General features: G+C 38.9%; 1 long non-coding RNA gene across 2 annotated transcripts; it reads right to left on the minus strand.

Annotated features, from left to right (window-relative positions):
- Window positions 1-880: 880 nt before the first annotated feature.
- Window positions 881-20,533, minus strand: LOC133512172 (uncharacterized). Of its 2 annotated transcripts, none has more exons than XR_009798117.1 (3): window positions 20,414-20,533; window positions 3,161-3,247; window positions 881-3,067 (listed from the first exon to the last, which is right to left on the minus strand). It is a non-coding gene; the product is annotated as an uncharacterized LOC133512172 (long non-coding RNA). The 2 variants fall into 2 exon arrangements; XR_009798116.1 differs by having other exon boundaries at window positions 19,716-20,521.
- Between the last annotated feature and the right edge of the window lie 880 nt (window positions 20,534-21,413).

The raw sequence follows: 21,413 nt of genomic DNA on the forward strand, positions 1-21,413 counted from the left end.
ATGATTCATTTTCTTATTCTGCCTTCAGTTTGACTTAAAACTCCCTACATTTGAAAACAAATCCGTACTTTCCACTCCCTACTTTGTCAAAACAGTCTAATTACTTTTTCATATTTGTATGCGGGATGTGCCAGTGTGCAACATACCAACGCCCCCCCCCCCCTCCGCTACCCCTCCCACACACAGGAAGATGCTTGCTTCCCTGTTCAATCCCATAGCTCCACCCTTGTTGATATGGCAACAGAATCTGTACTTGCCAGCAGAGAATGGGTTTGGGTGCACAGCTGGTCACTTGCAAAAAAAAAAAAAAAAAAAAAGTGAGGAACTGTTTTAAATTGTGACAAAAAAAATGCCCGAATAGTCTCAATTGGCAAAAATGATGATGGCATCCAACTATATTTTCATTTATTTTCTCTGTACTTTACACTGAAACATTAATTAAGAATGAAAGGCACTCTTACAAAACGAGCCATCATGCATAAAAACATAAATGTGATCAGCCGCTTTTTAACCCCAAGTACTACTTTGATGTTATATTCGCCAGGCGCCTGTGACGGTGCACAAGACTAATCTGATGAACCAAGAAGGTTTAAGATTTTAACCCCGGCTGATAAGAAAACATCCATTGGCGTCAACACAAGAGAATCTACAATCCAGCTCATCTGACAGAATATTCAGTTTAATCATTTCAACTCAGAGCCCAAGGTGCAGTAATTTCATGCTATGCACAGGGAATAGACAAAAAAAATACAAGTAAATGACACCTACTAAAAATATTTGGAGTATTTCCACTTAGATTAATTGTGTAAATGATAAATACACTGGAAACTATTATCCCATCCATCCATCCATCCATTTTTGATATGACATATCACCCGAACCCATACCCGAACAATCCACTGTTGATTCTTGTTCAATGGTGGAACGTGCCTTCCATTTGATAAATAAACAATACGTTCACATTTGTTTCTGTATTCTTTCATTCGCTGTGTTTGGCTTTGTGAGACGTCCATAGCAAAATGAACACACTGAAGCGGAGCAAAAATGAACATGCGGAAGAAGCATGGATGGGGAAGTTTCAGACTGGCACGGATTTAGAAAAAGTAGAACATTTCCAAAAATTCCAAAAATTCTATGCACATGCGCATTAATCCCAAGGGGACTTTTCAGCATGGGGGAGCACTCAGACTGTCACACTGGACAGCCTGTGGAGGAAACTCATTTCAGCTCCTTGTATCCGGGATCTTGTTCTTTCGGTCATGAACCACAGCTCGTGCCCATAAGTGAGGGTAGGAACATAAATCGACTGGTAAATTGAGAGCTTTGCCTTTTGACTTAGCTCCATCTTTACCACAACGGACTGATCCCAAAACAGTTAAATATATTTTCTTCTGTAATTATTGCCTATAAAAAAAAAAATATCTCACAAATGATTTCATTTCAAACAAATCCAATCTAGGTGCACACAGGGAAATAATCTCATTAACAACCTAAACTAAACTTAGCTCCTGTCCAGTATACAGTGTAGCTATCTAAGACGATACTCCAAGGCCGCGAGCCAACAGACACACAGTGACTGACATGAGCAAAGCGCAGAACAAACTGGTAATTGCAATTTGAAAAGCAAAATGCAACAGACCAGTACTACATCGATGCTAGTTTTGTAATCCTGCCTATCATGTTTTACATTGTGTTTGAGCATTAAGATAGCAGAATTTCATAGGGCAAAGTTCCGTGTATGGCTACATACGCAACATGATATTGATGTTATAACGTGAAGAATTGTTCTCTATCTGCCATACTGCTGCATGTTACTAAAATATTTGCTTGTGACCCAAGACACAAAAAAGAGCGGCCATTGTATTTATATTTGTAAGCAAAACACATGTGGCTTTATAGATTAATTAATGGCGTGTTGTCTTCTGTCGCTTATGAAAAATCTACAAGGAGTAGAAAGGTGACCTTTTGGAAAATGGAACACGTGGCCGGATTTAGAAAATCAAGGGAGAGTGGGTTGTGATGGTTGTTGGCCGCGGGTAGATTCTGTGAAAGAGGGCGGATTTAAATTGCTCACAGAAGTCCAAAGCCCTCATCTTTTTCCCTCTATTGTCTCTTCTGTAGCAGGCAAGACAAGCAGCCGGTAGCACAAGCGCAAGGTAACCTTTCTCTAATTGATGTCTGTGTGCGCCCGGCACAGCGGGTTGCCAAATTGTGAGGGAGTAGGGAGTCGCCCAGACTGAGGTATGCAGCTGCGTTCGACACGTAGGAGGGTTGATGAAACCATACTGTGCGGCACCTCAATCAGCTGCTAATGGAATACAGACCTTCCCATGTATAGATGTGGAATTAATATGTTACCAGATTAAATGAATATATATCAACGGAGCAGACGTAAATACATTTTAAAGCAAACGCTGAGGTTATAGATTGCCCGGCGCACATGCTCATTCACAATTTGACCACGTTGTGTAGTACTTGTGATGGTACAAGGCAGGGGTGTGGGAATCTAGTCACGTGACTTGCCTCAAGTCAGATTCAAGACGCTAATTTTAGGATTTAGGACTTCCTTGCCTGAAACAAATAGCATGGAGAGAGCTTGGATATTTTTGCATTTGAATTCCTTCCCGATTTGCTTGGAAAAAGATGATCCACTGAGGTATAGACTTGATTATCACGTGAAACGGAACAATAGCCAATTAGGAAGCGACCTGAAGCTTGCACTTTTGCTGGACACAATAGAGAAGAAACTGGTTGTGTTGATAATGGTTTCTGAAACAAAATCTGATGATTTGTATCACCAGGGGAAGAGTTTACGACCCAGAGTTTAGTTACCAGTTAAACTAATACTTAGCATAGCTTTTTATTTTTCCTTCTACGACTGCTGCTCTTCTTTATTTCACAGTACTCTGGATGCCCTGTGGTACAGTCCTGTCTCAAGCTTTTCAAATGAAGTTATGCAAATGGAGTCAATTATAATTCAGCATCAGAAAGTCACAAGAGGGAAGAGAGTATGACACACTGATGAGATGACTTAGTGGGCCTTCGTCGGCTTGGTAATGTCATTCTTCTGAAAAATATTGGATAATTATTTAGAACATATCAGAATTAGAATCAGAATATGGCAGCACAGTGGCGTGACTGGAAACAGCATTAGCCTCACAGTTCTCAGGACTGGCGTTCAAATCCCTGGTCTGCCTGTGTGGAGTTTGGATGTTCTCCCATGCCTGCGTGGGTTTCCTGCCACATCCTGAAAACACACATTAATTAGAGACTCTGAATTGCCCCTAGGTGTGACTGTGAGTGTGATGGTTGTTTGTCTTTTTGTGCCCTGCGATTGGCTGGCAACAAGTTCAGGGTGTACCCCGTTTCCTGCCTAAAGATGGCTGGGAGAGCCTCTGGCACTCCCACGGCCCTTGTGAGGATAAGCAGCTCAGATAATGGATAGATATGCATATAGATATATATTTCAATAAATTGCTGTCAAGTTATGGGAGGTACGGTTGATTGATATGAAGACCTGCTGACTCTAAAAGCGCTGAAGGTGGTGTAGAAGGTGTCGGGAATGAAGATTGAAATCTTACAGCTCGGTCACAGGTTCATCATTGAGGACTGGGTGGGAAGAAGGTGGGAGCAGAAGGATTGCTGGATGCAGGCCAGTATCGCTCTTCACGGAGATCCCTGCCATACCAAAATGATATATACTGGGAGGAGGTCAGTTTCAAGAATAAAATAGACCTTTGGGGGACTTAAAAGACTAAGACCAAGACTAATTCTTTTGTCAAACATTTGCAAATATCTAATTTTACTTTGGAAAGCAATAAGAATTTTCTCAATTTTCCAAAAAATAACCAGTAACTGAATCATAATTAATTTATGTTTGGCCTCTTCCAAAGCTGTCAACTTGAAATAATGTCCTGTTTGAGAAAAGGGGTGTTTTTTTTTAACCAATCAATTAAAAAGACAATTGATTGTTAAAATAAGTATTACTTGCAGCCCGTTATTAATAATAGTCCTAGCTATTATCAAATGGCTTACTTTATCAATCTCAAAATCAATGTTTTTGTAAAGAACAATTACATTTTATTGTAGAAATATGACATGACTTTCTCCCTTTTTTATGATAATATGATTTTCTTATTGAAATAACTTTTATCCTTGAAAATGGGAACTTTAATTCTTTTGGCATTTAGTGGTAAATATAGTGTGTTTAATTGGTGCTAGAAATATGAGTGGGGCCCTGGAAACATTTTGAAAACTTATGTTTTATAGTGTAAGGAGGCGATTTTTCATTGTGATGACAGTAATTACCTAATTGTTTAGAAAACTGTTGTAAGTTTAATTAATTATTGCTGGTTTTACTTTCTAAATTAAAGTAAATTACCATTAAAAAAGAGCCACAAACATATTGAGACCTAATGACACTGTACTGGGAGAGTAAATCGGATCATGCGCCCGTGTATAATTATCTGGGAACAAAAGCGCCATCGTTTGTCTTCAGATGCTCATCTGTCCATTTTCCGAGAGCGTCCGACACCCTGAAACAAGCGACAAACAGTTTCCCCAGATGCTCATTAGCTGTTCGATGAGCTCATAAATGTCACACTCCACAGCTTTTGCTCTTCTTTATGTGACATCCGCAGGTAGCTCTTATTTGCCACATTTAATCTTAATGCTAACCCCCTTAGGTCCCATTAAACTCGAAGCCGATGAGGTCTAAAAATAGCCTGCCCGGTAGTAACTGAAATCAGGAATTACAGGAAATTGTCTTAGAGTTAGTACAAATGCATTCTCATTTAATGGATGTTTATCTAAGGCTTACACTCGACGTCCATTTGCCCTATTCGGATGTAATGCCTGTATCCAATGTACAGTGTATTTCAATTAAGAGGACAGTAAACTTTAACAGAACACATGAGATAAATGGAGACACCCAAATCAATACATATTTTACAGAGACAGTCATGTGGTCAAAGATCAAAAGAACAACAATGAAGTCTCCAAGGGGGGTGGGATTCCTTCACTTTCACACCTCCATCTTTTGTTATTGTTCTTGAGTGGACAGATTTGATCATTTGTTTTTTGTCTTTTTTCCCACAAATTGCACTCAAAGTAATGTCTTCTTTTTCTCCTTTTCGTTTCGGCTTGTCCCGTTAGGGGTCGCCACAGCGTGTCATCTTTTTCCATCTAATCTTATCTCGTGCATCTTCCTCTCGAACACCCATTGTCCTCATGTCCTCCCTCACGACATCCATCAACCTTTTCTTTGGTCTTCCTCTCGCTGTTTTGGCTGGCAGCTCCAGCCTCAGCACCTTTCTACCAATATACACACTCTCGCCTCTGAACATGTCGAAACCATCAAAGTCTGCTCTCTCTAACCTTGTCTCCAAAACATTCAACTTTGACTCTCCCTCTAATGAGCTAATTTCTAATCCTATCCAACCTGCTCACTCCGAGCGAGAACCTCGAGATCTTCATTTCTGCTACCTCCAGTTCTGCTTCCTGTTGTCTCTTCAGTGCCATCTCTAATCCGTACATCATGGCCGGCCTGACCACTGTTTTATACACTTTGCTCTTCATCCTAGCGCAGAGTCTCCTAACACCAGACACCTTCCGCCAACTGTTCCACCCCGCTTGGACCCAATTCTTCACTTCCTTACCACATTCACCATTGCTGTGTACTGTTGAGTATTTGAAGTTGTCCACCCTTGCTATCTCAAAGTAAGGTACTGTATTTAAAAATAAATAAATAAAAACATTTTCTTTCAACATAACTGCAAACAGAAATGTTTTCTGTGGTGTTTATTAGTGGTCTGAGATTATCAGACTTCAACTTTTTGTCCCTCTCTACATTGCCACAGCACATCTCCAAATTGCCAATTGAGCGTAATACAATCTGATTTCTCTTACTTGAACCTTGTAATATAAATCAAACCTAAGATTAATATTTACTTTAAGGTAAACATTTTTAGCTACGTGGATTGGATCTGTGTCCTGCGACTGGCTGGCAACCAGTCCAGGGTACACAAAGTCAACTCAGATAGCCTGCATCTCACCTACCACCCCAGTGAGGAAAGTAACTGGTATAGAAAACAGACAAATGTGTGAATTTGCTCTGTATTTGACTATGCTGTCGGTTTACATTATAAAAAAAAAAATAAAATGTTACATTAGTGCAGACAGTCAAAGCACTTTTACACTATCCAGCAGTCCAGCAGATGAAATGAAACAAGATCACCTCTCCTCAGGCAATAGTGAAAACAGCGTCCGGTGTATCTCCAAAACAGCTGCCAGGGGGTCTTATCACGGTGAGCTTTTGATAAGGTGATAATTGTTCTACTGCGTAGCCTCAAGGCTTTTAACCCTTGTCTGACACCTCGGGTGTCTCTAACATTTTGTTGGATTCTTGCAAATGTCAGTTTGATAAGGTTGTACATGACTGATAAGAGGGCTTTAAATTGTTTCCGAGACACCTTTATTATGTATAAAGCCAAAAGTAGCGAATTTCAGTCCAATGCTGAGCTGTAAACATTGCCTGGACTGAACGTGTTCCACCCACATATTTGGGTGAAAAGATAAAAGTGAAGATTATTTTATCTTAACATTATCATGATAATAAAGAATACAATGCATTTCTCTACGATACACAACCTGTAACATTTTCATTCACTAACTTTCAAATCAAGAAAACCACAAAGTGTGATGACCTCAATGTGGGCCAAAAGCATAATTGGGCCATTTTTGAGCCTGCATTCCCATCTTCCCATACAAGTCAACAATGGCCTGATTATCAGATATCTCGTAATAATCCTGACAGATTTTTCAGGGGTGTGAGTTTTCTCACCAAAAACTGTTTGAAAAAGTTGCTTCCAGAATTTGTAAATATTTGGAAAATACTTGTTGTGTGCAGTGAACACTGAATTAAATCCCTCCTCTACCAGAATGGGCCTTCTGGTGTCACGTCACCATGTATTCCAATGCCACAGGACAAAATACTTTGTTATACGCCATTTGTAACCTCAAAACATTGAATGTTAGTGCCGTCGTGAAATAAGGACCGCACCTGTTACTACCTGTCCATGACCCAGCAGTTGAGAAGCACTCTTCTAATCACTAATATTTTTAAATATGTAATAAACCAAATTGAACTTTTGTCAAAAATCTTGAAATTGTCAATAATTTAAAGATGCAAAGTAACCTACAAAAAAAAAAACAAATGAATGTACAACCAAATGGGATTTACTGTCTTTATTGAAAAGTATACTTATAAGTATAAGTATATATGTTGTGCTCCCTCTGCATTTTACTCACCATCAACGTCAAGGAGGAGACAATAAAATAATTTGATTTAAATCACATTAACATTTCCTATCAAATATGATTGATTGAGATTTCCTTAAACCCGGTTCCCATGAGGAGTTTTAAAAAGTATTCAAAGGCAGTGCAAAAATTGAGGCCATAAAAGAATTAAAAGGTACTAAATTGAACTTCACGAGGGATTTCACTTTCAGAGATGCCAAACGAGATTACGTGAGTCTAATAAATTTCCCAATTTATCATGATAAAACAGTTTTGAGTTGTGAGCCATGGCTTACGCGTACACAAATGGCACATAATCTTGAGTAAAGTGCGAGACTTGTCGAGTCCTGTAAAGAGGGCCAGAAATCATCCAGGACCAGTTTCACAAAAGATATACACTATTGTATTTGAAATCCAAACAACATACAATTTTTTTTTTTTTTTATCTCTTGTGACGTTTGCTTGGTTTGGTTTGGTGCGCAATAGGAGATGGAACAACTCGTGGCTGCTTCACCATTACAATGTGCCTGCTTACAATGCTCTGAGCACTAGACACTTCCTGGTCGATAAGAACACGGCGATGCTGGAGCAAACTTCTCACCTGGGAGTATTTCATGAACAACTCTAGCCATTCCCCTCCCCAGTTGACTCTGCAACAACCTGTCAAATTGGGGCAACTTTGGTCTCACTTCTTGTCAAAAATCAAGTCCAGGTCAAGTGTCTTGAAATTGGGAACTTACTGCATATCTCTCAAGAGTCAAGTCATGGCTCAAGTCAACCAACTCTGCCTTTTACTGTAGCCCAACATGATTGTTGACTTGCTCTCATAAAAAAACATGTAAAGCAGACTTCAGAAGCTCAGATGGGACCTGTGTTGACCAGCTTGCAAGGACATCTTTTCGTCTACATCTGATACCCTGAGGAAACTACATGCTGATCTGAATTTGGCAACAACTACTTCCAGATTCCACCCAACTTTTTTTTTGTACTCTGGGAGTCCAAATTCAAATTCTTATGCTTAAATATTGCCAAGCCAATGCGAAACTGCAAATCATGCACATGGTTAAATTTTGAATCGCTGTATGTCCCCAAGATAGAAAGACTCAGTGAGATGACAGTCTTAACATTAAAGAGTACACACACAGACGACATATTGAAGTGTATTTAACCAGGATTTTGATTCTATGGTTCTTTGCCCTAATTGTGATACAAACATATGAGTAAAGACTCTGCTCTCCCACCTATTAATTCCATTTCATGTCAGGAGCTGGTTCAGAGCAAAATAAGAAACAAAAGATTAAATGTAACAATGAGCATTCATGCTCTGTGGAAAGTTATTATAAAGAACCCCTGCAGAGCCAAGGCTGGATTTACACTTCAGTTTTTGATATCAAGTGGCACAATTGGAACAACTGTCATCACGTAAAGGGGAAAAAGTGAAAAAGAGGGGGAGAGAGAGAGAGAGAGAGAAAAACGCATATCCTTACATTGGAATCAGGCCTCTACCTAATCAGAAAATTAAAAAAAAGACGTGTATCGAAAATGGTCGGATCGGATATACAGTAGCCTATCAATACTATCGCCGAAAAAAGTTTTTCTCGAGTGGAACAATGAACAAAGCCATCACAGACAATTAAATACAGTTAAAATATGCTGTTAGAAATGTTTATTATTAAATAAGGAAAACAATTGCAGATGGCAGGCAGTGGAGTGGTGTGAACACATCTCTACGCTCGTTGATACATTGCACATGAAAATCTGCGACATTGTTGTGACCATATGAAAAAAAAATGTGAATAGTGTTACACTCCCACACATTTTAAAACACTGTTAAATGTGAGAAAACACTTTTTAATGTATTCCTTTGCGCATGCTCCTTTTCTCACTCACACAATTCTCCAAATAAGACTAAGTGCACTTGCTTCAACCTGTTTATTCATACCTCTCGGTAGGAATTTACACATATGCAACAAATAATTGCATATTTATTTAATCACTCAAAATGTTTAACTAACCAGATGATTTTGTCTAAAAAAAAGCCACTAACTTTCTTGCTAAAAGATAAAGTGAACTCCTACATGCTAACGTGATTTAGCATAGATGTTACGGTAATTGTAAATGGTCAAAACACTTAATGAGAAATGGAGCAGCATGCCATACAAACAGTACGTACGACGATACTCAAAGGCAAACAGTTAAAATTCCCTTTGCTTTTCTGTAGATCTTATTGCACCACATCTCTTCCAGTAGATCTCACTGTTGCCCACTATGTTGTGGCAAATGGCAATATAAAATAGTAATTACTTAAGTCTCAATAAAGAATGCAAACACTGTGATGTGCAGGTTACCCTTATATGAACTCATGAGTTGCTGCAAATGTAAATACTGCCATTTCTGGACTATAAGCCGCGACTTTTTTCACAATCTTTCAACCCTGCGGTTTATGCGGTGATGCGGTTAATTTGTGCATTTTTTCTAACAGCCGCAAGGGGGGACTGGAGCGGAAAAGGTAAGCATGAGACCAGTGGAAAATGTGGAAGAGGAAGTGACTTTTACTGGTCCGGCCCTGTTAATGCTGTGCTAGCTTTAGTGTTAGCGCGGCACTAGCATTAGAGTTAGCGTGGCGCTAGCGTTAAACTCTATGTGTACCATCTTTCTTTGTAAATATCTCGTGTTTCAATGTGAGTTTCAATGTGGGCTTTTACACAGCTGCAGCCCATGTATGTAGCAAATGGTATTTCCTTTACAAATGTGCTGGATGAGGCTTATAACCAGGTGCGCTCTGTAGGCCGGGAATTACGGTACATATGCGTCACTTGAACTTTACATGGAAATAGTCAAAACAATTGACCAAAATGTAGGTATTAAAGAAATAATGGCCATTTGGACCTGCAGTGAAAATCCAACCTATAAAGTGTACGTTAAACACATTAATAGGCGACAACACTGGGGAAGGGAAAAAAAATAAACAAATAAAATCACTATGTGGCAGTGAGTGTGAAAGTCCGATTGTCATGTGTTGAAAAACTAGCGAGCAGATGTGTCCTGTGATATAGACAGGTCGGCAGCGTTGTCTTCTCTCCACAGCGACACTATTGGATTCTTGAGAACGGAGAGAGAGAGAGGAAAAAAAAAAAACGTAATTGCCTGACCTTTATCGATGCGTTTGGAGGAGACACAGACCAGCGTCCACAGTCCCTAGTTACAACGGCATAATTAACATGAATTGATCCAGCTCCCTTGGCTTTTTCACTCCCTTGATGTGGACCAAAGTGTTGAGAGTGACACCTGTCGTGCAAAGTGACGCCAGATGATTGTATTAGCTGTGTTACGGTGACGCCGGCAGGGACAGAGCTCAACGAGAAAAAAAGAAAGGATCGATTGCAATTCACATAGCTGAGATGTCAATCACGAGCCATATTGATTGGCTTTATTAGAATATCAGTGGTTTGGCTTGTATGGATTTTGTTTTGTTGACATTGTTTTGGAGGTGAACTTGACTATCACATATGATAAACATGGCGTAAAAAAGATTCTGCTCATTAGGATATCAATTGGGAACACGGTGACTAGTGGTTAGCATTTCTGCATAAGACCTCTGAGGTTCAGGGTTCGAATCTTTGCATGTTGTGTGTGTATTTTTGTGGCGTATCACCAGCTTTATTTCAAAGTGGTCCTTGTGGCCTTTGATTTTTCGGCATACTGTTTGGACACTGGTGCCCTAACCCGATACTCCTTCATAACTTTGCTCCAGTGTAAAACATCAAAACAAAACACAACCAAAAATAGAGTAGTTAAAAAGCTCATAACTTCCATTTGACCCATCCCAAGGGAGACAAGTGCAACTCTTTCCTGATGCTGTATTTGCATACACAGCCAAGAGGTCGGACACACTGCAGCACTGTGACATTTCAATTCAGTCCAGACAGCAGAAGCCTTCTCTAACCTTAAACACGAGAAAAACGGTAGCCTAAAAGTGATCAGGTCACTATGTACTTCATGTCAAAGAGAAGCATCTGAAAAACAGATCATAATGTACGTTCATGATAATCACCATGCATTGAGAGTGCAAGTGATGTCAATGAAGTGTTTCCATGTGTCACTCAAAGACATTTTCTGAGCTAGGCAGACAACAAACAGTCCAAAACTTGATTATTTAATTTCACACTTGATGGGTGGGCAGGTACTATAGACCCCATCTACTGTCAAGTTTTCTTTTTACAAATTCACACAGTGTGTCTTTATAAGTCAGGGGAGGACCGAAGGTTAGTCTGGGTTGTTAATAAAAGTTGCTGAATCGTCGATGCATGTTAACTTACATTTACACTTCTGATGCATTTTCTCAAAATCAGATAACCCTTTTATTTTTAGCTAATATTCCAAGATGAGTTTAAAATTATATTATTTTTGGATCATAGTTTGTTGTATATTGACTGTTTAAACCACCAGTCTAAGTAATTTTAAAAATTTTTAGGGTGGGGTTAATTCCTCCCAGTTTTTTTTTCCCCACCATTGCGACTGTATCGTATTGAAATGTCCCCATACTAATGAAAAAGAACATGCTGGTTTTTTTTTTTTAATCTTTCATATGAGAGAAGAGCAATTTCATGTCCTCCAAGCTAAAATTTCTTGTCTTGCCTTCTGATTTATTATACCATCTCATCATTGGAGATGGAGTCAAGTTAATTGGACACCTCAGTGTTGGGAACACCATGTGCTAGCTCCTGCAAAAACGTGAAAAAGTGCCATTACAATAGGATTGCGACTGCTTATGCCAAATAGCTCTGATATATCAAATCAGCAATTTTTGCGTCAGCTCTTTGACTTGCTCACCCAGAGTGAAATCGGTGACTGACCTCGCTGCTTATAATTTCATCCGACTTGTCACATTTGAGGTCTGGCACACGTGGTCAAATTGTAGTTTTCATGCAGAAATGGTACTCGAATGAGCCTGGAGTGACTGCATTCTGTCATCAAGCAATAGATCAAGGCCGAGGTTATTTAAGATCTCAACATGCCTGATGAGCCGTGACAGTCATTCATCTGAAGCTTTTGTTGTTGCCCGCTCAGATGTGAAGGGACTTAAGTGTGTGAGCATTTGGCTCGGTTAATCTCACACCGACGTAAACTCACATTTTTATTTTTAGACTGTTTGCCGACACAGCTTGTGGTTGCAAAGCAAGGGGTGTCAAACTCGTTGTCAGTGCCATCCATCTAGTATAGGTGCTTTGAATGTGGTAGCAATTGGAAAAAAAATATCCAAGTGGAGTCCATCTTTGAAGGACCCCGGTTAATGGTCAAAATGATCCTAAAATTTCCACCCCCCCCCCCCCCACTTAAAACAAAAATGCCAGACCTCCTGTCTCTTTTCGGGCAAAGCTGAATACTCACGATAGACACACCTAACAAATTAACCAAAAAGTTTGGGCTTCAGGCGAGGTTGCAGGGGTACACCTACTACTGGTGTGCCCTCCAGTGAGTGCCAAATGATTGACACATCAGTTACGCCTTCTGTCTCATCATATTATTATTCATTTTTAAACTCATCCTATTCAGCTTCATGGCCTTGCAGAATGGTGGATCTGTATATGCCTCTGTGCTGGAACAGTTTTACTGTGCAAGAGACAGTTTAAAATCTTTTAATTTTTTTTACTGTTATAAATGTATATCGAAAATGCAGCCGGACAGAAAAGGCTTTTCAGGGGCAGACGGAGGAGAACCACAGCAGAACAATAGTTTGACAACACCTTGTCTCTGATAGCTTGTTTTCTCCCTCTATGCACTAAACATTATTTGTTTTAGTTGGTCACAAACAATGATGTGGCAGAAGGGAGATGGCCGTAGGGTCTCGAGTTTGACGCATATTGTAGAGGGACTCTGGAAAAGTGTTTTAAAAAGAATTTTGTGGTGAACCCCATTGTTTCCATATGATATGAAGTACATTAAACTGATGATTGACAAAAGCCCGGGCACGAGACTTCAGTTTAGCATTGGAACTGTCTTATTTTCAGGTGTCAACTCTGGAGGTGGTCAGCACAGTAAAAAAAGTGTCTGTTTCTGCTTTAGGGTTCTGGTTTTGAATCTTGCCTCCGCCATGTGAGGACTTATAATGTTCACTCTGTGCTTGGTTTGTAATGCCTGTTTTTTTTTTTTTTTTTTTGGAAGGCATCAATAACAATAACTCATACTCATTCTCTGAAAAGACATTCTTGACAAGTTTACAAACAGATGAAAAACATAAATCAATGCGAATGATTTCTAACCCTAAATAGCAGTTTTACTTGTACGTTTTTATGAGCTTCATATGCAATTGTTTGCCATATGGATGGCAAAAGGTTGCCTGTGACATATTGAAATAAACTTACAGATGAACAATTTAGGTTGAATGAGTCATGAAAGTGAAACCTGAAAACAGCTGTGAAAAGTGCAGTACTCTCACACTTTACAGTCGGGTTTTAAAATAAAAATAAAAAGCCACATTGTGGTAACAGTTTCCATAGCAACACGCCATGCAATATTTTAGTATCATGGTCATGGTTTCTCCAGTGAGGTTTTAGGCTTATAGTTTTGCTTTCTATTTACTTTTGAAGTAGCCACCTTCAGATTTGTGCGTGAATGGTACTCATGATATTATTAGGTACTTCTGTTGGTTTTAACCGTTCTACAATTCTTACATCTGACTTCACTCTGAGTATTTGCCAGTAATTCTTTAAGGACTATCTATGAGACAGAATATTATGCTGAGTTTCATTTGAAACATTGTGAGTGTTGCAACTTTTTGCTACAATTATTTCAAGATGTAAATCAAGCAGCAAGCAGTGACCAACGGGCTCTATGTTCTGACCTTGTAGAGTTTATTTGGAGATTGGGGTTTTACGGTGAGGCGCTGCCCACATGTAATCACAAAAGGTCTAATTTGATGTAATTTACTAGTGACCATCTGTCTAGTGTAAGCTCAAAATTTGGTAGCATTGCAAAAAAGTAAAAATCACACATATAGTTGTCTTTGAATACCCCCTTAAAAGGGCAAAATGATCCCAGTTTGTGTGCTCCAAACCCATAAGGCTTATGACAAGCATTTTTTCAAGTCTACATGTGGAATGAAATTTCATGATCCTAAGAGAAAGTGACGCCAGCAGTAGAAATTTCAAATGTGTTATTAGTAGAGTTCCTTGTTTGATGGCATATTATCCAACTACGCCACCATGTCCTGCACACATCCAATGACAAAGACCTCATTCAATGTTAATTTAATGTTGTCCATCTGTCTAGTATTGGTGCTTTAAATGTGGTCGCCATTGGACAAAATGAGTGGAGTCCATCTTTCAAGGACCCCTGGAAATTGTCCAAATAATCCTAAAATTTCCACTTAAAAACCAAATGGAAGACTTCCCGTGTCTTTTCAAGCATGGCTTAATGCTCGTGATAGACGTGCATACCAAATTTAACGTAGCTCAGACAAAATGACTTTGGGAACTATAAAACGTGTGGTTCTTCATGGTGAGACATTAAATATTGCTCTCATGCTCTGCCCACAAACAATGAAAATGCATTACTGTTCAATTTAGTAAACATGGAGGACATCTGAAAGCAATAAGAAAAATTATAAATGTATCTGATTACATTACAAATGCTATAGTGTGGGCAACCTCATGTCTACGATACACATGATCAAATATCTATTCACAAATTGTTCATGTTTGATAATATTGGTCCGTCCCTACTTTACATGTTTATGCATTTTTAAACAATTCAAAATGTTGAAAATAGCTGGAGAGCAAAATGTATTAACTAAACGAGCCCTCAAGTGTGAGAGAAGTGTTTTTTAAAAAACTGCTTCTTCCTTCACTGTGTTGCACACATGCAGCATTAAGTGGCCTTCAGACTGAAGGATTTGATGTTTTTTTTTAAGACAATAACAAGCCAAAAGTTAGGATCGATAAACTACTGCTAAATGTGTTTTAACAAAGATGAGAACACCAAAGCCTTCAAAAGGGCCAGTTATTTGGCCCAAGAATCATATAGAAATGAGCAATAGCGATTCATTCACCTGAGGTCAACGTAGCTGCAATAGATCCAGACCGCACTCAGTGACTGGGTGAGTCCGTGCCCCCTGAATGTCTGGCAGCTAGTCCAGGGTGGTGTACATTATACCATTCGTTTTAATTTAGATGAGACTGGCTTCAGAACCTCATAAACTTAAAGATACTGTAAGTATCAGAAATTGATGGTTGGCATTAAAGTTGTAAACACTTATTGCCTTCCGATGCAGTGAGGTTGGAAATGTTACTAGTTTTGCACAATGTAGCCGTTGTTAAGCTTCTGGAGTGCTTTCATCAGCTGGTGAGTGTTACTCAGGTATTTGTGAAAGAACTCATTATCTGGTGTTAGCTTCTTCTTCTGGTGTTGCAGCAAGTCCTTGGAGACCCGAATAGAAAGGATAATTCAAGAACAATAATAAGCACCTAGGTGTTTCGTCCTCAGACTGTTATAGAAGCCATCAAATCAATTGCCATCTACAATTCTAAATGACCACGGAATTGCTGCTTCAAACCAAAAATGGCAGATTTCATCTGGATTTTAGACTATAGGTGTACCCCCCATACATCTATTCATGATGAACATGCCTACCAAATGTTATGTTGTTAATTGAAATTTTCTTTGGGCGCTAAATTTTTCCAAAGTAGCAAATGACATTTACTGTACAACATTTTTTTTCAATTTGAACTATTGAGAAAGCCACCTCAAAAAGCAATTGATTCAACCTAAGAATGAGATGTGAGTAAAATTGACCTATTTTAAGAGAGCAAAACAGATCAGCTTGAGATTTTTCAGTTGGCCTTTGAAAATGGTCTTTGCAAGGAAAACGGCACTTGGTCTTTTCGGGTTCCAGCCCTTTGCCCGTTTTGTACGGACCACTTTTTGACTAATGCTCGTTACAGTTTGCAAAGGGTATATGCCAACCATAATCACTTTTACCAGATACTATAAAAGACTGAGTATGCAGCGATACATCAGGTCATGTAAATATTGTGACATCTGTTTCAGTAGGACATGGATAGTATGATTAAATGTTACCATATTGTGTACAAACAAGAACACACGGCTGACATATTTCCGACAGTATGATGAAGTCAAACGGTAACTTGTAACGTACAGAACGTGGGGTAGCATTACCCTGACTTGTGTCTTACTTTGATACAAGAAAGGCTCATTATGGACACAAGTGCACACTCCTTTTCAATGAAGACTGGATCATTGGCAGCAGATGATCCCATGAAAGCTCCCATCAGTCTAATTAAAATGCTTAGAGGCTTGTTTTTGCTGGCCTAATCAAAGAACCATTATTGCTTTTTTTTCCCCCCTTTGCTGAGCACTTGCTTGTACCGTTAAGGTGTAAATCTTTAATCTCTCTATGGTTATTGTTGTTTTCAGAGTGCCTTATTTTATAACCCAATAGCAATTCTCTGAAAAGGAATTACGTCCCCAAAATATTGGCATAAATGTAAAAAAGATAATTAATGGTGCTGATCCAGGAAGTTCTTATTTTCTCCAAATCAAATTACTGGTATTTGATTTCCTTTATATCAGACAACTCTCAACACTAGGAAACAAAATATGTCACTTTCTATGAGCCACAACGAGTGTGATGTATCACGATGCTATATAACGTAAATGTCCATAAGAAATCGGAAAAAACAAATTAAAGCAAAAAGCAGGCATTGAGGTGATCTCACACCAACTTCTTCATGTCCAAATCTTGAAGTGATTAAACTTGCCATAGTCCATTCGCTGCGTGACCCAGTGTGGGGGAAAAAAATAAAATAAAAAACACACACAATTCAGGGACTATTATACTTACTTCTAAGGGGCTCATTCTCTACTAAGTGTTAGTCAAAGAATGAGGCCTTGAATTTGCTCAAAATTACTGCTTCAAAAGAAAACTGATGACTTCCCGTTCGATTTTAGGCATGGGTCCTTGAGACTTTTACAAGTGCTAAGTTATGATCGATGTCAAGTTTGTGTAGATGGGTCAACATGCTGTCAGTCAAACATTCCACTTTTTCATCAGATTTTCCTTTACTTTCCAGAGGGTGATACTGAGTGAGTTTTGGGACGGGTGTTTGGGAACATAAAATATACAGGAAGTGGATTTTGAGGCGGTATAAAGCAAAGCAAATTTATTTGTACAGCACATTTCATACACAAGGTAACTCAATGTGCTTTACATGATTAAAGGCATTCGAAAACAAAGAGACAAAACATTTAAAATGGAATAAAAATGAGAAAAATGACAAAATATTTAAAAAAATTAAAGCCGCATACAGTGCAAGTAATATGATCAAAAAGTGGATATATTCTAAAAAGCAGGAGAAAAAAGTTTAACATGGATTTAAAAACATTCCCACTTGGGGCTGACAGAGGTGAGCTCTGTTGGTAACTTATTCCATTTGTGTGCAGCAAAATAGCTAAATGCTGCTTCACCATGTTTGCGTTGGACTCTGCGCTCCACTATTTGACCTGAGTCAGTCGATCTGAGAGCTCTACTGGGTTTGTATTCCGTAAGCATTTCTGTCATGTATTCAGGACCTAAATCATTTTGTGATTTATACACCAGTAGAAGAACTTTAAAATCTATTCTAAAGATGACTAGAAGCCAGTGGAAGGACTTTAGGATTGGAGTTATATGCTCTGAGCACTTTGTTTTGGTCAGAATGCGAGCTTCAGCATTCAACTGTTCAATACTCTTTTGGGGGAGTCCAGTCAAAATGCCATTACAGTAGTCAAGTCTACTTGAGATAAAAACATGGATGAGCTTTTCCTGGTCTTCTTGACACATACTAGACTTCACTCTAGATATATGTTCTTCAGATGGTAGAAGGCAGTTTTTGTGATTGATTTGATGTGATTGTTGAAAGTCAGGTCGGAATCAATCAGAACACCAAGGTTTCGGACTTGGTCTTTTGTTTTTAAAAATAGAGTCCAGGTGTTTAATAACAGCAATTCTCTTTTCTTTATTGCCAAATACAATTGTCTAGTTTTTGTTGTGATTTAGTTGAAGAAAATTGCCGTAAATAGGAGGCCAAAACTGCCTCGCGATCGACGCATTGAGCACCCCTGGTGTAACTGAATTTCCTTAGACATGGCTCATTATGTTGACTTCCGACGTAAATGCGCTTTCAGTACATGAAGCAGCTCTGAACATACACTTTCGGCCTAACCTCCGTACGGTTAACTTGCATTTCCTGTTTCCGGGTGAATACTGGTTGTTTAGTTAATGTTAGGTTTATCACCTGACTTGCTGGAATAGTTGCACAAATGACAGACAAGAAGTAGTCTTTCTTCTGATCATGAGGATGCGAGAGACAGGCCAGTTACATTCTCCAAACGCGTTTTGAACCAGTCTCTGACGTACTTTTTTTTTTTTTTAATTAGAAAACACACCAGGTCAAAAGGAGGGGTGAGCAGATGAAATGAACAAAGGTACAGGTTTGGTGATGATGTGGCACTTTCTTTGGTTATGATGGAGTTGTCCTTGGCCACTTGGAGGAAGATACTGTTGCATCTGTGTGTAGTACTTTGGCTTTGTTGCAAGTCCATAATAAATATATTAACGATAACATTTATGAATTAAACACATAAATTTATGTCAAGACTACAAAAACTAAGTGACGTTTTTCAATATTTTTTTTCTGCTTGTAACAAATTTTACCTACGTGATTATTCGTGCTGCTGTGCAGATTTGCGAGCACGGAGGTGCGCAAGCGGATTTGCGCTCGTCAAATGTGAGTGACTGGTATTGTAATTTGTACTACAGTAAGTACAACAGAATATTCTTCTCCCTTACATGACGTACAAAATATCATGGGGAGAAAAAAAAATTGCAGCACTTAAAAATACAAAGAAACATGATTAACTCAAATAGAAGCATTCAATTAGAATGTGAAATAAACCAACTCGGGCAGAAATCTAAATGTTTACAAAGCCAATAAGAACTGAAAACAGCAACATTAAGAGAGGCACCTTTCTGGAAAAATAAATTACAACTGCTGATTAAAAGGCTCAAAGCTTTCAGTCCCAGCTGAAATCTGAACAGGTTTGACCAAATTTTAAATTAACGGCTAATACCTGAACTCAGTGGTGGGCAATTTAGAACCTGGGTCTTCCGGTGGGACTTAAATGATCTGATCCACCTCCATCATGTTGCATTTGAAATAGCCAACTCAAAAACAGTCATTTGTGCCATCATCGTGACGGAATTATTTCACGTAGACAATGAATACCATTATTACTAAACCAAGAAACAGTAAACCCTCTCTTCCATTACATTATCTCCACATTTAAAATAATTCAAAACAGTTCAATTAATATTGATTTAATGACATGACAACAAATGGGATGAACTGAGTCATACTCACGAGAGATGCTGATTATTTACAGATGGAAATACGTCCTCTGTCCTTTATGTGGGAAGTCTTCAATGACTATCAGGTGATCTATGCGTTTCATTTCCACCAAAAAGTCTTTTTGATTAGCCACAGCTCGGGTTGCGAGGAGACTGTCCATTGATATACTTGACATACCTTTAGATTCTCTTGAGGGCAAAGAATGTCTACTCAAAACAGACTGTGGATATAGGTGTTCCCACAGTCAGAAATACCAATCTGTACAGTCATGTCATGCTTTCGTTTAGTTGTTTTTGTCATAAGAAAATCAATGGAAAAACTCCCATTGCAAAATAATAGGGAGATTCCTTTGAGAGCGGGGAAAAGTGGTGGATGGAGTTCTCTTGAGCAGAGCACAGGTGAGTACAATGTAAAACAGACAATGATGCGTGTCCAAATTAGGCTTACTCAAAGAAATGACAAAGTACTGACACACACAGCTGGGGAATACATGTAGGCTAGAGGAGACACTAAATTCAGACAGGTCACAATTTTGTACTTTGGTGCTCAAAGATTCACTAAGACGGAGTAGTGGAGGTCCACAATCCAAATCAAAATGTCCAAACTCGGTCAAAACCCAGCAGTCAAGTATCTATAGTCCAAGATCTAAAAATCCAGACCAAACTTCTAATTGCAAAGGTCAATGAACAAGATAGGTGGGAGTTACTAACCCAGTCACGTTGCAGGCAGAAGGAGAGGTTGGAATAACAAGCAGGGTCAGGGAACACATTGGTCCAAAACCAGGTTCCGGGTCAAAAAGACTTGAAAATATTCCAGTGTCCAGTAACAACCTGGCACTGAGGTGATGGGTGCAATGCTGGTTAAATAGAGCAGGAAACGGGTGAAAACAATCAGGTACTAATGAGACAGGTAAAGTTTAGGCACAAAGAATAGGTCACAGGAACTGGGCCTTCTAGGTAAAAGGGTGAACAGGAAATAAGGAGAACATGCCAAAGACGGTCATGGAATACAACACAACCACCTCTTTTTTCAAATGAGGCCGATCAAATAGTATTCTGTGGCTCTATATCAAGTTGGGGAAGGTTGTGTAAGGGATTTTTTCACGTTCCAAATTCCATATGTTCCAAAAAGCTGGTGGTCAAGGAAAGAGAGGAACATTAATTGTCAATGAGCTTGAAATTTGTTCTACAGCTGGCAAAGAATGTTGTCTCGGATTCTGTTATGGTTTTGTTCACCAATTTCTCCTTGCACTAGCCATCTCCACGCGCTCAGAGCAACCAAGGTATGCAGAGTGGCGACATAGAGAGTATCAAACCAGTTCTTCTCTATGCTCTATGATGTCGCAACTCCTTCAAACTCAGACAACTGTAAATCCAGTGGCTTGTTCTATCGTAATCCAAAAAGCTCATTGAAATGCTCAGAAAATCCAATGAATCCATTCAGTAAAAAGCAAAAAGCTAAGTCATGCAACGTGTATTAAATCCATTAGCACAATGTACCAAGTCATGACGTTCCAGTATGTGGTTGAAGACCTCCCAGATGCAATCTCTCTTCTCAAAACTTGTAATCATTTTTATTTACACTGTCAATGAGTCGGTCCAACCTGAGAAAACAAAGTAAATTTATCTATATAATGCATATACATAGATATCCATGTGCTTTACATGATTAAAAGTGTTCAAATAAAATGAAACTTTTTAAAAAATGAAA

The sequence above is a fragment of the Syngnathoides biaculeatus genome, chromosome 14 (assembly GCF_019802595.1).
Source record: "Syngnathoides biaculeatus isolate LvHL_M chromosome 14, ASM1980259v1, whole genome shotgun sequence".
Taxonomy (NCBI): Eukaryota; Metazoa; Chordata; class Actinopteri; order Syngnathiformes; family Syngnathidae; genus Syngnathoides; species Syngnathoides biaculeatus.